This window comes from Ascaphus truei, chromosome 10 (genome assembly GCF_040206685.1).
Source record: "Ascaphus truei isolate aAscTru1 chromosome 10, aAscTru1.hap1, whole genome shotgun sequence".
Classification (NCBI taxonomy): domain Eukaryota; kingdom Metazoa; phylum Chordata; class Amphibia; order Anura; family Ascaphidae; genus Ascaphus; species Ascaphus truei.
Window position 1 is genome coordinate 9,079,492 of NC_134492.1, and position 14,242 is coordinate 9,093,733.

The 14,242-nt window shown below is 42.5% G+C and overlaps 1 protein-coding gene across 8 annotated transcripts in view; it reads right to left on the reverse strand.

Moving 5' to 3' along the window:
- NEXN (nexilin F-actin binding protein) overlaps nt 1–13,097 on the reverse strand; it is a 41,931-nt gene extending 28,834 nt beyond the window's left edge. For 2 of the 8 annotated variants that reach the window (XM_075615737.1, XM_075615733.1), the window contains exon 1: nt 12,268–13,095. The gene's annotated coding sequence lies outside the window, so the exon portion shown is untranslated. Of the gene's footprint in view, nt 1–12,267 lie in introns of all 8 variants that reach the window. The other 6 variants (XM_075615738.1, XM_075615732.1, XM_075615734.1 and 3 more) reach the window with 4 other exon arrangements.
- Between the last annotated feature and the right edge of the window lie 1,145 nt (nt 13,098–14,242).

Here is a 14,242-nt window from a genome sequence, read left to right on the forward strand (position 1 = left end):
ACTCATGCATGAAGACATGAGGACATGAAAGTCTTTGCATGAAGACATTTGAGTAAGGGGTGACTCTGACTTAAATACCATGTCAAACTCATCTCTTAACCCCAGATGACGAAAAGGCTAGCAAAAGTCTTTGAAGTTTTTTGACTTCCATTGTTTAGTGTGAAGTATCACACTTAAAAATTCAGTTCCTTTGGTCCCTGGGCCAAGCATAAACAATTAGGCAATTAGCCTTTGATCACCAGGCTATGTAAATTCTAGCAAGATGTTCTGCTTGCCTATTACCATAACAGAGGGAGTTTGCAGTTTTCACAACAGATTCCAAAATCCCATATACACTGTAAATAACTTCGTAATTTCAGTTCAGTAATACTTACTGACACGTGAGACATATTAATACATTCCGAACACATGACGCTCCCAATGAGACTAAATATTACCGTGTAATACTAAAATTAAGAGAGATATTAATATCTGCCTCTGAGTATCTGTTAAACCTCAGGTGTCTGTATTCGGTAGTTGCGGGTAAGTCCCACGAATACACCTATGTAACTCTTAGCACGTTCAGCCAAGGACATCTCATAATATTCTTATATTTAATAAGGTCACTCATTCTGTAGCCCCACTCCTAAATCAGAGGCGTTTGGGCCAGTCTACCACATGGCAGGATACTATGGTTTGTAAGTGTGAGTTATAATGCTCACCCCCCACTCTTAGCTTTCTGCAAACAGGTAGAGTGGCTGGGCCTTTGATCAGGGCTGTTTCCTAGCAATATTCCCTTGGCCTGCAAATTAGGTATTAACATACTGTGCACCAAAACCCCCATGTGTACTTTTCACACCCAACTTCAATCAAGCCTTTTGAAGTCCAGATTTTCTGAAAAGACACAATACAGTTGTATTTTCTTAAACGGTAGCTTATTAACCCCTTAAGCCCCAGTGTGTGTGGTGCAGACACTGGCCCAGAAACAATACATTTTTTACAGGGAATAAGCATTTGGATATTGTAGCGAGGTAAAAACACATTTCTGTACCTCAGCCATTCTCTCTAGTATCTGGTCTTTTCATGTGCACACCATGACCAACATTTTATATCCATTCACCATCTATTTGAATCTTACCCACTTCATGTGAGTAGGTCCTAATGACATTTTTTGAGCACTATCTGTGGAGCACTTTTTTTACTTGTATTGTTTTGCACATTATTTAATCGCTTACATTATTTGGGCTTGTTTGCGCTCTGTTACTTGTTCCATATCTGTTTGAGCTGATTCAGGACCATTGAGGACATGTTATCCCCTTATTGATTTATATTTTCATTTTATTAATGTCCCTTTATTATTAATTGTCACATTACATCTCATACAGCACACGTTTGTGTTCATTTTTTTCTGTTATCTATTATTTTCCACCAAAATGCGTTCTTCACGACGGTGCATCTACAACTTTGCATCTGAAGAAAAAGCATGTTGGATGCATACGGGAATGAGATAGTAAGCATACACGCATCGAATGAAAGCACAGGAAGATGACCAAGTATAGAGTATACCGAGAATGGGAGTTATAGAGAGAGAAAGCTAGGGCCTTGCAAACAGTATATGGGGAGGAGGGATGGCATACTTGGAATGACACAGTAATAGATTCATTGGTGGATGTGGAAGTAAAGAGTGCGGGAAATGAGTGATGGATATATAGGAAAGGGTAAATATGAGATAGTTGGTGTCACTTTTACATGGGCGTTTTTTTCACCCTGACACCTCTGCTATCAGCTACATGGACAGCTGGTCGTGGTATGAGAGAGGTAGAGACAGCAATGAAAGAGATCTAGAAGAGGAATATTATGGAAAAGTGGGAGAAATATGGAAGTGAAAGCTGAAAGGTACAAGAAGAAGACAGAAAGAAGGGAGAAAAGGAACAATGTTAGTTGGATTTTTGGCTCAGCTCCGTCAGGCTCACAGAGAAAGCCACGAGTCAAAGAGTACAAGAATAAAACTAATATCCAGCTGGGAGGACAAGGATACAAGATATACTTTTTCCAATTAGATCTGGAGTATTAAAGAGGAGGAAAAACTAATGTTTTGTCACAAGTCCCTCAAGTTCAATTCCTTAATTCTATTAGGAACTATATAATCAAACAGTTTTCTATATCATTTGAGATATTTTGACATCAGGAAAAGAAAATATTAATATGCACATTAATACATAACTAGTGGAACGAGTGTAAAGGTGAAACGTGAAACCCTGCTTGCACTGCCATATAATAGAAGAAACTAATAAGAATGTAGAAGACAGACACAGCTTTTCTACTGAGCAACGGAAGAGTCATTTCTAATACTGCCTGGCTAAGCTTTAGGAAGAAAGTTATTCTTACTCTAACTGCTTTGCCAATATTAACAAACCGAAAAGCTGTATTAAATATCACATTTGAAACAATGCAACAAGAGACTTCTATACAAAGAGAAAACTTGTGGTTTTACAGCAATTCCAACACAAATACTGGGCAAAGGACAGAAAGGAATAACCGTTCCCAGAAATAGAGACCATTAAAGTTTAACTACTAAGTGAGACATGTCTGCAATGCGTTGTACAAAGCTTTCCAATACTGCTGGGTAAATACAGTCACTTTAACTCTTCGTGAGAACACACTTCCTTAGCACCTATGGTTACAAGATAATAATAATAGCATGTTCTTGTATAGCGCTGCTAGTTTTACGCAGCGCCTTGCTGAGACATTTTGCAGGCACAAGTCCCTGCCCCGTGGAGCTTACAATCTATGCTATTGGTGCCTGAGGCACAGGGAGATAAAGTGACTTGCCCAAGGTCACAAAGAGCCGACACCGGGAATTGAACCAGGTTCCCCTTCTCCAAACTCAGTGCCAGTCAGTGCCAGTCAGTGTCTTTACTCACTGAGCCGCTCCTTCTCCCTAATACCATGTTCTAAAGAAAACTGAATGATAATAATGCCTGGAACAAACAGAGGTGAATGTCCAGAAATATTTTGGAAAGTGGGTTTCTCCAACACTAGATGGGGGTGTTACAATGATCTATATATAAAATGTTCCCATTAAAGGGACAGTACCTCTCGCATGTTCATTTATTGCACCATCTCTTCACGATACTGTACAGCAGAATGTTCACCTCTATAGATTTTTTTCCTTTTCTGTGTTTTAATCCTAAAAATGGGCCTAAACACCCCAAATAATTTGGCTGCTGAGCGGTGGAATCTGCCAATAAAACCTATTGGCCCAAAATGTTCCCTGCTGTATTCTTCAGAACTGTAAGACTTAAATAATGAAGATTGGGGCATTAACAAGGCTGTAAGGCAGAAATCCCTTTTTTTTATTTTTTTGTATAATCTTTTTTTATTGGAGATATTACATTCAAACATACATCCTATATTGACATCTTGTCACATTGGTCTCTGCATGTACATTTACATCTGTTTGTGTCTTTGTTTCCATGCTTCTAATGTTGTGTGTTCCATATTTGTAACTTTTTAACATAGTAACATATTAGTTGAATAGATTGTATCTTGTCAATCTTTGGTACTTTCAACCTTGTCTCGCTTTTAACCCTGCGATGAACGGCGAGTCAGCTGCACTGTTTGAAGTCCTGTCCTCTCCACATGCATTGCTGGTCTGTCAGTCCTGACACCCCCGAGCTCCCATCCCCTCCTTCACCTCCACCTCCTCCCCAACTTGTTTTTGTGTTGCCTTTGTCTCCCTCCTCACTTTCTGCGCTTGGTCTCCCCGCCTCCCTCCTGATCTCTCTGTATCTCCTAGGTTGGATGGCTGCTTGTATCCCTGTGCCTGGGTTTATTGCCACATTTTTGCTTGGGTTACGCAGGGGTATGTAGCCTGGTCAGACCCGTCTACGGTTTCTTTATTATTGTTGTGTTTTTCCTGGAAGTGTATTTTTGTATTATTACACCGTTATTGGGGGATTTCTGGTTCGCACACGTGTTGAGAACCATGCTGTGTATTGGAAATTATCTTGGATTCTTAATTTGATTTCTTGGGAGAGTGTGGCAATGACGTTCTTCCAGGTGTGGAACAATTTGCCTACCTTTTTATCTTTGTCTGTCGTTGCTTCTACCCAGTCTAGTGTGAACAGGAATCTATATATAGGTCTCCCTTTGATAAAGTCGCCCGAGTGTGATGAAACGCGTCAGGGTACGCAATTGCGACATTACGTCATCACGCATTGACATTCTGGTGGCCGTAGACAGGGACTAATGGTTTCCAGTGGGAGTGTTAAACATAACATAAAAAGCACGTGGTGTTCCTCTAATCCAGGGATGTCCAACTCCAGTCCTCAAGGGCCAACAACGGGTCAGGTTTTAAAGATATCCCTGCTTCAGCACAGGTGGCTCAATCAGTGGTTCAGTCGTTGACTGTCACTGATTGAGCCACCTGTGCTGTAGCAGGAATAACTTTAAAACCTGACCTGTTCATGGCCCTTGAGGACTGGAGCTGCCCCCTACTCTAACCAATTTTAAAATACAGATATGTTGTTAAGTGCAGTAATCCTTTCCAATCATTTTTCTGCACATGCACCCTGGAAATATTTACATATAAGTTCATAAGCTAACTTTAGGTTTCATGCATGTGTACTGTAATAAACTTTGCATGTGACACAAACTCAACAGCTCTGCAGCAGCCTAACAAAATGTGCAGCCAATTGCAACTCGGAGATATTGGCACCAATAGGAAATGTTATCAACAGGTCACTTACGTTGAAAACAAATGCTAAATTCCAGTGTTATCTAGGCAAGCCGGAATTAATACCCACTTTATTTGTTTCACTCCCACCAGATTCCTGGCCCAAGAATTCAACCTCGTCAAGCCACTGGAAATCCTGACATAATTCAACAGTTTAATTCCATTTTTTTTTAGGTTCCCAGTACTGTTTGGCATTTCTTAATTTGGCGTCTGACTAAATATTCTTCCAATAGAACTCATGCACTTACTGCCTACAAGAAAAACAGATTAATTACTTAGTATCAACTTTAGGCAACAATTAAGAAACATATAACGTTAATCAGGAGGATAAAGTCGATTTAAAAATATACAAAACTGAAGTTCATCTGGAACTACTTAAATAATGTAATTTTGGTAATTTCTCAATCACATATTAAAAATAATTCACATGGACCATAAGTGTAAACTATGTTACCATTCATTTATTTATTTCAATTACTGAATTCAAACGTTTATCAACAGTACATCAGAGTAATAGCCGAATACTCTGCAAAGCACGGGACTGATCATCTGTGTAACTCTACACTTATACTAGAACACGGTACATACACATTGTTTCTTGTTCTACATTCCAGTGTTGTAATATATAGTTCAGCTTCTCAGACTTGCTCTTCATTGTGCCCGCTTTATTTAAGGAAAAGGTCTTTACCAGTCACACTTCAAATATATAGTTTGCTACAAAATCACCTTTCAGAAAAACTGGAAAATCTAAATTTAGCCTCCAGTGCCGAAAGGGCTATTTATAGATCCTTACTCACCAACTCGCCCCTACCAGCTTGTGTTCTCATTGCACGGACTGCAAGAATACAATAAGAGTTTTCCATATGAATGCGAGTTGTAGGAGAGAAGAGCATTTGTGAGTATGTAGACTAGGGGCAGCCAACTCCAGTCCTCAAGAACCACCGACAGGTCAGGCTATCAGGATATCCCTGCTTCAGCACAGGTGGCTCAGTCTTTGACTGGCCACCTGTGCTGCAGCAGGGATATCCTGAAAACCTGACCTGTTGGTAGCTCTTGAGGACGAGAGCTGGCTGCCCCCGATTTAGCCCTTCCAGGCCAGGCCACCCCTCAATGCAACAGTGTCCCGGACCCTCTGACAGAAGAGGCCATTAGTGGCTTAGACTTCTTGTGCTGCAGACCGCGATTCCCCTGCATAATATTCTCCCAGGCGCAGTAAGCCAGCATGCTCTACGTTAAGGCCGCAAGTCCCCTATTTTTGGACATGTTCCTTTTAAAAGAATTGGAACCAGAGGGTCCCTGGGAGCAGAACCACATTATTGGTATGTTTGTAGACCCCCTCGTTACCCATATAATTCTCTTTGTATGTGCCGGTCAAGTGAAAGTAAAATACAAGTTGGCTGTCAGGGTCGTTCAATAGCCAGCAGCAATTTCATGTTCTAATGACACAGAGGCTTCCTATTGGTCTGTTGGGATGAATCTTGATTGGCGGCCATATTGATTTTCCAAAAGGGACAAAAACACCTTCACATAAAAAGATCAATATTTCTGGAAACAGACAATCCACTGAGATAAAAATGGCGTGGTCCAGCTTTGGGGAAGCCCCCTTTTTTTTCTCTTCATTTTGTTTACATTGGATTGAAGCAGAGGGTCTTTGGAGCTGAACCCCATTAATTTCAGCTCCGGGGACCCCTGCTTCTGCAGATACTTCCCTCCGTAGGAGGTGCTGGTAGCCGCATCAGTCGGCAACACGTTATGGCGGAGTTTCAAAGCTCCCGCTCCCTGCGGACCAATAGGAAGCCGTGATGTCATCAGGTTTGGCTTCCTATTGTCCCATGTGACGCAAGAGCTTTAGCCCTCCGCTAGCTCAGTAGCAGCGGCTACTAGCACCCCCTATGGGAGGTAAGTATCTCCAGAAGCAGGGAGGCGCTGGAGCTGAAATCAAAGAGGCTCGGTTCTGGAGACCCCCAGCTTCAAACCTGTGGGGAAAAAAGTCAACACCGTGAATTGTTCCTTTCAGTTCAATTTGTACAGGCGGGTCCAGCGTTAGGGCCCAGTGATAACAAGTTACTGTAAGTCTTGTATATAATGTATACCCTGCTCATTATGTAACTGTATCTGTTTACCATGTATTATTTGTCTTAACTCTGTGCCCAGGACATACCTGAAAACGAGAGGTAACTCTCAATGTATTACTTCCTGGTAAAATATTTTATAAATAAGTAAATAAATACTGTAAGTGTGCACTAATCCAATCCAAACTGCAACACATACCAGTGTCCACCAGGGGGACATTATAAACTGATCAGTCCAGCTACTTATATTTGTGCAATGGAAGATAATGCAAGTTTTGTTTTTGAACTTATTTAATTGATAGAATTGTGGCACCACCTACCTTTCCATAGGAAATGTACCTGGCATGTTCACATGTGTTCCAATAATCAAAATACTATCACATAGAAAAAATATTTAGCTCCTATAACTGGCATGGCAAGTTATACAAAAATTGCTAAAATAAGAACATCAAATATTCAAGACTCGTAGCTCATGATGCAAAATAAACGTGTGGCTTTGTGTTCTGATATTTTCACCGTTTCCCAGCTTCACACTGCAAAGCCAGTATTAGCAGCCTCACACTGAGAACCAATAAGGTGCAAAACAGCTGTCTGTGAATAGGTTACTGACTCTACACTTCTTTAACCCAGGCTGTGCTGAAAATCTGTGTAATGCGGCAGGCATCATCTTATAGGGTCCATGTTACAATGGACAAGAAGCCAAAAGTGACTCACTGCGTGCTAATTACCCAGAATCCCTGGCTGCAGTGAAAGGATTGTATGCAAAGAGATAATGGGGAAAGGCAGACCAGTCTGAGACTTGGAAATATGGTATTTGTATTTGCCATTCTGATATTACCTCCTACTGAATATGTTTGGGATGGGTTTTTTTTCCCTGTGAGAAAACAAAACACAAATCGATGGATTAAAGTAAGCATCTCTTCTTTTTAATTAGTTACAGAAAGGCTTCCAAGTGTATAGAAACATCTAGAATGAAGAAGCGTCCACAAGAGCGACCAGAAGTCTCAGCTGTGATTTCTGAAAATAGTCACACAGGACAGAGGTCTGCATGCTGATCTGTAACCAGACAGGCAGGGCAGGCAGGGCAGATAGACAGGGCAGGCAGACAGACAGGGCAGGCAGACAGACAGGGCAGGCAGACAGACAGGGCAAGCAGACAGACAGGACAGGCAGACAGACAGGGCAGACAGACAGACAGGGCAGACAGACAGACAGGGCAGACAGGCAGACAGACAGACAGGGCAGGCAGACAGACAGGGCAGGCAGACAGGACAGACAGACAGACAGGGCAGACAGATAGGGCAGATAGACAGACAGGACAGGCAGACAGACAGGGCAGACATATAGGGCAGACAGACAGGAGAGTGCGAGGGCAGCACACAGAAAAGGAACGTGTGGCAATATCCAGGAGTTCGTAAAGCACTATATCATGCAAAGGAAATACCACGGCAACTTCTGCCATCAAGAATTAACTATGTAACTATGTAAGAATTGATCTGAAATTCTTTGGTGTTGTTTGTCTGAATAAAATATTTATTTCTGTGATAAAAACAAGTGATGTAAACAAAATAATAATATTTTTCTATAGTTTGGTCGAATTAAGTGACTAACACAGTGATGTACAAGTCTGACGACATTCGCCTTTCTGCTTTCTCGATCAAACTTATCAAAAAAGTTAAAAAAAAAAAACACTCTGGAAATGTCAATCGAACATTTGGCGCCAAAAGTTTTAGCAAAAAAGCCCAAATGTGTTATTTTGTTTTTTAAAGTAGAGAAAAAGCAGTCGCTCAACGTTTTTTTAAAGTTATTTTTAAATAACAGTTTAATTGGATTTCAAAAGTTAAAATACATGGAACATGCGATGCGCGCGGACTTTTGGCATTGAGCAAACTTGTTGCAAACTTTTGGATCGAAGCAAACTTTTTCGGCAAACCAAAAAGGTGCCGTTCGCACATATCCAGCGATGCAGCACCTCTGCCCGTTTATCAGCTGTTTTATCATTTATTTCAGGCCCGTCACACAGAATAGGTTGGGAGACAATTCTTAATTCTGAATGGGTTGCATCATCAGAGGGGGGCGGGGGAGAGGGTTGGAAGAAGGTAGCCTACGGCCTAACTCGCATAGTCACAATAACCCGCTCTCTTCCCCCACACCTCTCTCAGCCCTCCCACCCACCCACTGGGCCAAACAACTCCCTCCCTGCCAACCTCCAGGCCGCCGACCATGTTGTACACGCCGGATGTGTATGTTTAAAAGCTTTGTAAACTTAGTCCAAAGATCCTGACTGTAAAAAGTCCAATAACAAATATCCAGTTTCATCTGAAGGAAAGACGGAGCACAGCCGGTGTGCTAGAAACAATCACGATCGAGGGGTAACTCCCACAAAAATATTTAATGAATTAATTGCTCACATGGGTAACAGTCCGATACGAAATGCACCCACGCGTTTCGAGCCGTAGCTCTTTGTCAAAGTGTGAGAACTACGGCTCGAAATGCGTAGGTGCGTTTTTGTATCTGGCTGTTACCCATGTGAGCAATGAATTCAATAAATATTTGTATGGGAGTTACCCCTTGATCGTGATTTTTTCTAGTACGCCGGCTGTGGTCCGTTTTTCCTTCAGATGAAACTGGATCTTCATATACATACGGATGTTGCAAACCTCGGATTTGCCTGGCTCAGAGAGGGTGTACAACAGGTAATATGCAATAGCCTGTATATATGTTACCCCTCTAAATATATTCTTTAGGGGGCATTGCTTAAGGGAGCAACATTTCATACTGGACTGTGTTGCAATAACAAATATCACAGCATATATAACATCGATTATGGAAGTTGTAATGTCCTTTTTAGAAGAGAATATAAAATCTAAACATTTCCTATAAATATTATCAGCAGCAATTCTCCAAAATCAAAAAACTGTTAGATCATTTCGCCACGAAGAACGTAAAATCGGGGTGAAAATGGAAAATTCAGTACTGAATTTAATCTTTATTTCCTCAGCCCAAATGTGAACGCTACACTGCTGAAAAACGAGCATTGACTAATGCGCCTCTCCAATGCCGACAAATCAGAAGGTAAACCGTATAACCGATTGTAGATTGAGAGACAGAATAATATATTATTCCTCTATTTAATAGTAAAGTCCTATTAATGCAGCGTGCGATATTATTGATCGTGAGGGAATTGTCATTTCAGCGAATGACCCCCATTTACTGGCCTTTTCTAACCCGTGTTGTTCATTACAGGAGAACGCAGTTGAGCTGTTGCAGGGACACGAGCGGGAATCAGTGAGTCATTACTGAAGCAAACCAGAATTGGGGCCCAAACATTAGCAGGCGTGTTCTTTTATTACAGAACGGAACATTTCCAGGTGCGTTTGGGGGAGTTTATTCTGCTTGATGTCGGTCACTGCTGGATGGGAAATGCTGCGGGTTGCAAAGCAAGGGCCCAACAGCCGTGACTTTCATTTCTCTGGTGCTGGTTAGTCAGGCACTTAAATTAACTGCTTAACAACACTATGATCGGGCGGGGGGGGGGGGGGGTTGGGGGGAGGGGTTGGGGTAGTATGACAGGGACCACAGCTGCCACCTGCTCTCAGGCCTCATCACATGCTCCCAAACACACATACATGAGTATATTACCCACTCCCATCCTGGATATTCCTCTATCCACCCAACTGGATGTACAAATATACATTGGTTTGGTATAGCACATTAGGAACAGTTTGGCGCGTTCCAGCCTGTGATGTCAAAACTGTAATAAATTATTTTTAAGGTGAATGTTGAAAAAAAAAATATCAGGTGCTAAATAGGTCTAGAAAATGTTATCCTTTTTTTTTTTTAATAGGGTGCATTATGCATTACTGGAAGACGTACCTGCTCCCCCTCTTAATCCTTGAGGCTGGAGATATCACACCTACAATTTCACTTCTTACAGAATTAAATACCTATTGACAAAAGATCCATATCTTTCTTTTCATGTATCAAAAATACTTGAATATAAGAAACCTCTGGTTCCTTTCCCATCACATTTTCTCCATCGAAGCACACACACAAATATATATATACATATTATATACACACACACAAATATATATATACATATTATATATACACACACATATATATATATATACATATTATATATACACACACATATATATATATATATGTGTGTCTGTACTCCCCTGGAACCCCTCAACCAGGCCCAGGACTCGCAGTGGACCTTCCACAAACTCTGCTATCACTCCATCCTTTCTACAGGACCTCTATACTGACTATCCAGCGGTGACTATTGTACTCATATAGTATGGTTCCTGTATTGTGCTTACTTTATACACAATCTAACTTTGATTGTTGAGTGGTATTATTATTTGTATATATCGATTCAGCGTCCAATTTCACTAACCCTCTTTTTTGACCGGTCGGTCTTGGGTTATATGAGTAGGTTATTCATACTTTCTGGTGCCATTTAAGTATGCACTTAATTTTGTAAGGTGCATTTACCAGAATTCATGTTTTTTTGGGGTTCCGAGGGGACTGTTTTAATTTAATATTGTATAATCTGTGTTTTTCTATAGAATAAATTCTATTATTATTTATTGTTGCTAGAGTGCTTTTGATGGGATTCTTTTTCTTTCTTTTTTTCATATATATTATATATATATATATAACACACACACACACACACACACACACACACACACACACACACACACACACACACACACACACACACACACACACACACACACACACACACACACACACACACACACACACGTAAAGGAAACCACTAAATAATCTGAACATTACTCAGCATTACTCCATGTAGCGGAGTCCCTGGGGACATGTATCCCAGCGATTCTGCACCTGTACAAACACACGACACCACATTTACCCATGGCAATCCCCTAGTCATTTCTATGGAAAGGAACCAGACTGAAGTCAAACTCCATGTGGGTTAACAGGCCCCTTAACCCCTCAGCTACCTGCAACACCCCTCAGCTACCTGCAACACATTGCAAAGCTTGGGGATATTACTGAACCTAGCGCCTGAAGTGTGGAGTTACAAGTGGGTGGTGCAGAGTACCACTGCTTTTTATTTACATGCATCACTTTTATTACTCAATGTGCCTCTGCCTTAGAGCAAAGCACACACATTTATAACATGGGGGCTCACTGCATTACCAACTCCACTGGTGCAGTAAGGATCATAGGATCAGCACTGATGGCTGCGCACACTTAGATCGTAAGCTCTTTGGGGCAGGATCTCCCATTGCCCTATGTTGTCATTTACCCATAGCCCTTATTCCCATTGTTTGTACTTTATTTATATTGTATTGTAATGTTGTACAGTGCTGCATACATTGTTGGCGCTATATAAATAAAATTATACATACAGCTGTTCACACAAAGTGAAATCCCTTCAACCAGTTGTTACCCAAACCAGGTGTAAAAGCCCCAGGGGAATCTTACCTTGTCCTGTCCCTGGGAGCTGGAGGGCAGGAAGAAAATGTTACAGCTGAGAGTCAGACTACAGCTCTGACAGTGTCCCCTCCTGAGGCTTAGAGTCAGACTACAGCTCTGACAGTGTCCCCTCCTGAGGCAGACTACAGCTCTGTCAGTGTCCCCTCCTGAGGCAGACTACAGCTCTGTCAGTGTCCCCTCCTGAGGCTGAGAGTCAGACTACAGCTCTGACAGTGTCCCCTCCTGAGGCTGAGAGTCAGACTACAGCTCTGACAGTGTCCCCTCCTGAGGCTTAGAGTCAGACTACAGCTCTGACAGTGTCCCCTCCTGAGGCAGACTACAGCTCTGTCAGTGTCCCCTCCTGAGGCAGACTACAGCTCTGTCAGTGTCCCCTCCTGAGGCTGAGAGTCAGACTACAGCTCTGACAGTGTCCCCTCCTGAGGCTGAGTCAGACTACAGCTCTGACAGTGTCCCCTCCTGAGACTGAGAGTCAGACTATAGCTCGGTCAGTGTCCCCTCCTGAGGCAGACTATAGCTCTGTCAGTGTCCCCTCCTGAGGCAGACTATAGCTCTGTCAGTGTCCCCTCCTGAGGCAGACTATAGCTGTCAGTGTCCCCTCCTGAGGCTGGGAGTCAGGCTAGTATCCCCGGCAGTAGTGCTGGGATGTGCTGCTCCTGCTGCTCCTCTCACCAGACTGGAAGCCGTTTGGCTGAAGTTACTCCCAGGCTGCGAGTTTCCATACAAGTCCTTCTCTCAGGTCACTGAGCACATTCCAGGGATCCCAAAGCAGCCTTCAGCTGTTCAGCACACACATGGCCTCAACTGTTCCCACTGTACTACCCCCTGCACCAGCAACCACTTCATTCCTGGGCAGCAAGGGGAGGGACCCAGCCCCAGTGCACTGCAGGGGTTAAGCTATCTGCAGCACTCCTATAACCCATTCAGTGCAAGAGGGTCAATAAACCAATGGGTATGCCCTGGTGGATTGGAAGTGCTTTAATGTACTGACAGCAAGTTACATCTTTAAAGTATTTTGTGTACCACCATATAACTATCCCCCATAAATACAAATAGAAATCAGTGGTTGTGTGCTTACAGGAAAAACCGAGACAAAATGATTCCTAAAATGAACAAGGGGTGTTACTAACGTGTACCTCACTTCCAAAAATGGTTGGCATAAGAAAAGCAGAGGGGGTGCTATTTTAATACATCATCATTTTTCTATGAAAGTGAAACTAAGTTTGGAAACACTGAAAAGCCTTTGTATATTGCATTCTGGTAAGGATTGCAGCCAAGTCCAAGACAAAGCTTACCTGCTTCTAATGAGGTGCCTGCATTCTCCTGCTCTAACCCAGAAGCCATATGACACACACACACACCTTACCCACACACACACACACACCTTACACACACACACACCTTACACACACACACACACACACACACACACACACACACACACACCTTACCCACACACCTTACCCACACACCTTACCCACACACACACACACACACACACCTTACACACACACACACACACACACACACACACACACACACACACACACACACACACACACACACACACACACACACACACACACACACACACACACACACACACCCCTTACCCACACACACACACCTTACACACACACACACACACCTTACACACACACACACACACACACACACCTTACACACACACACACACACACCTTACACACACACACACACACACACACCTTACACACACACACACACACCTTACACACACACACACACACCTTACACACACACACACACACACACACACACACACACACACACACACACACACACACACACACCTTACACACACACACACACACACACCTTACACACACACACACACACACACCTTACACACACACACACACACACACACACACACCCCTTACCCACACACACACACACACACACACACACACACACACACACACAC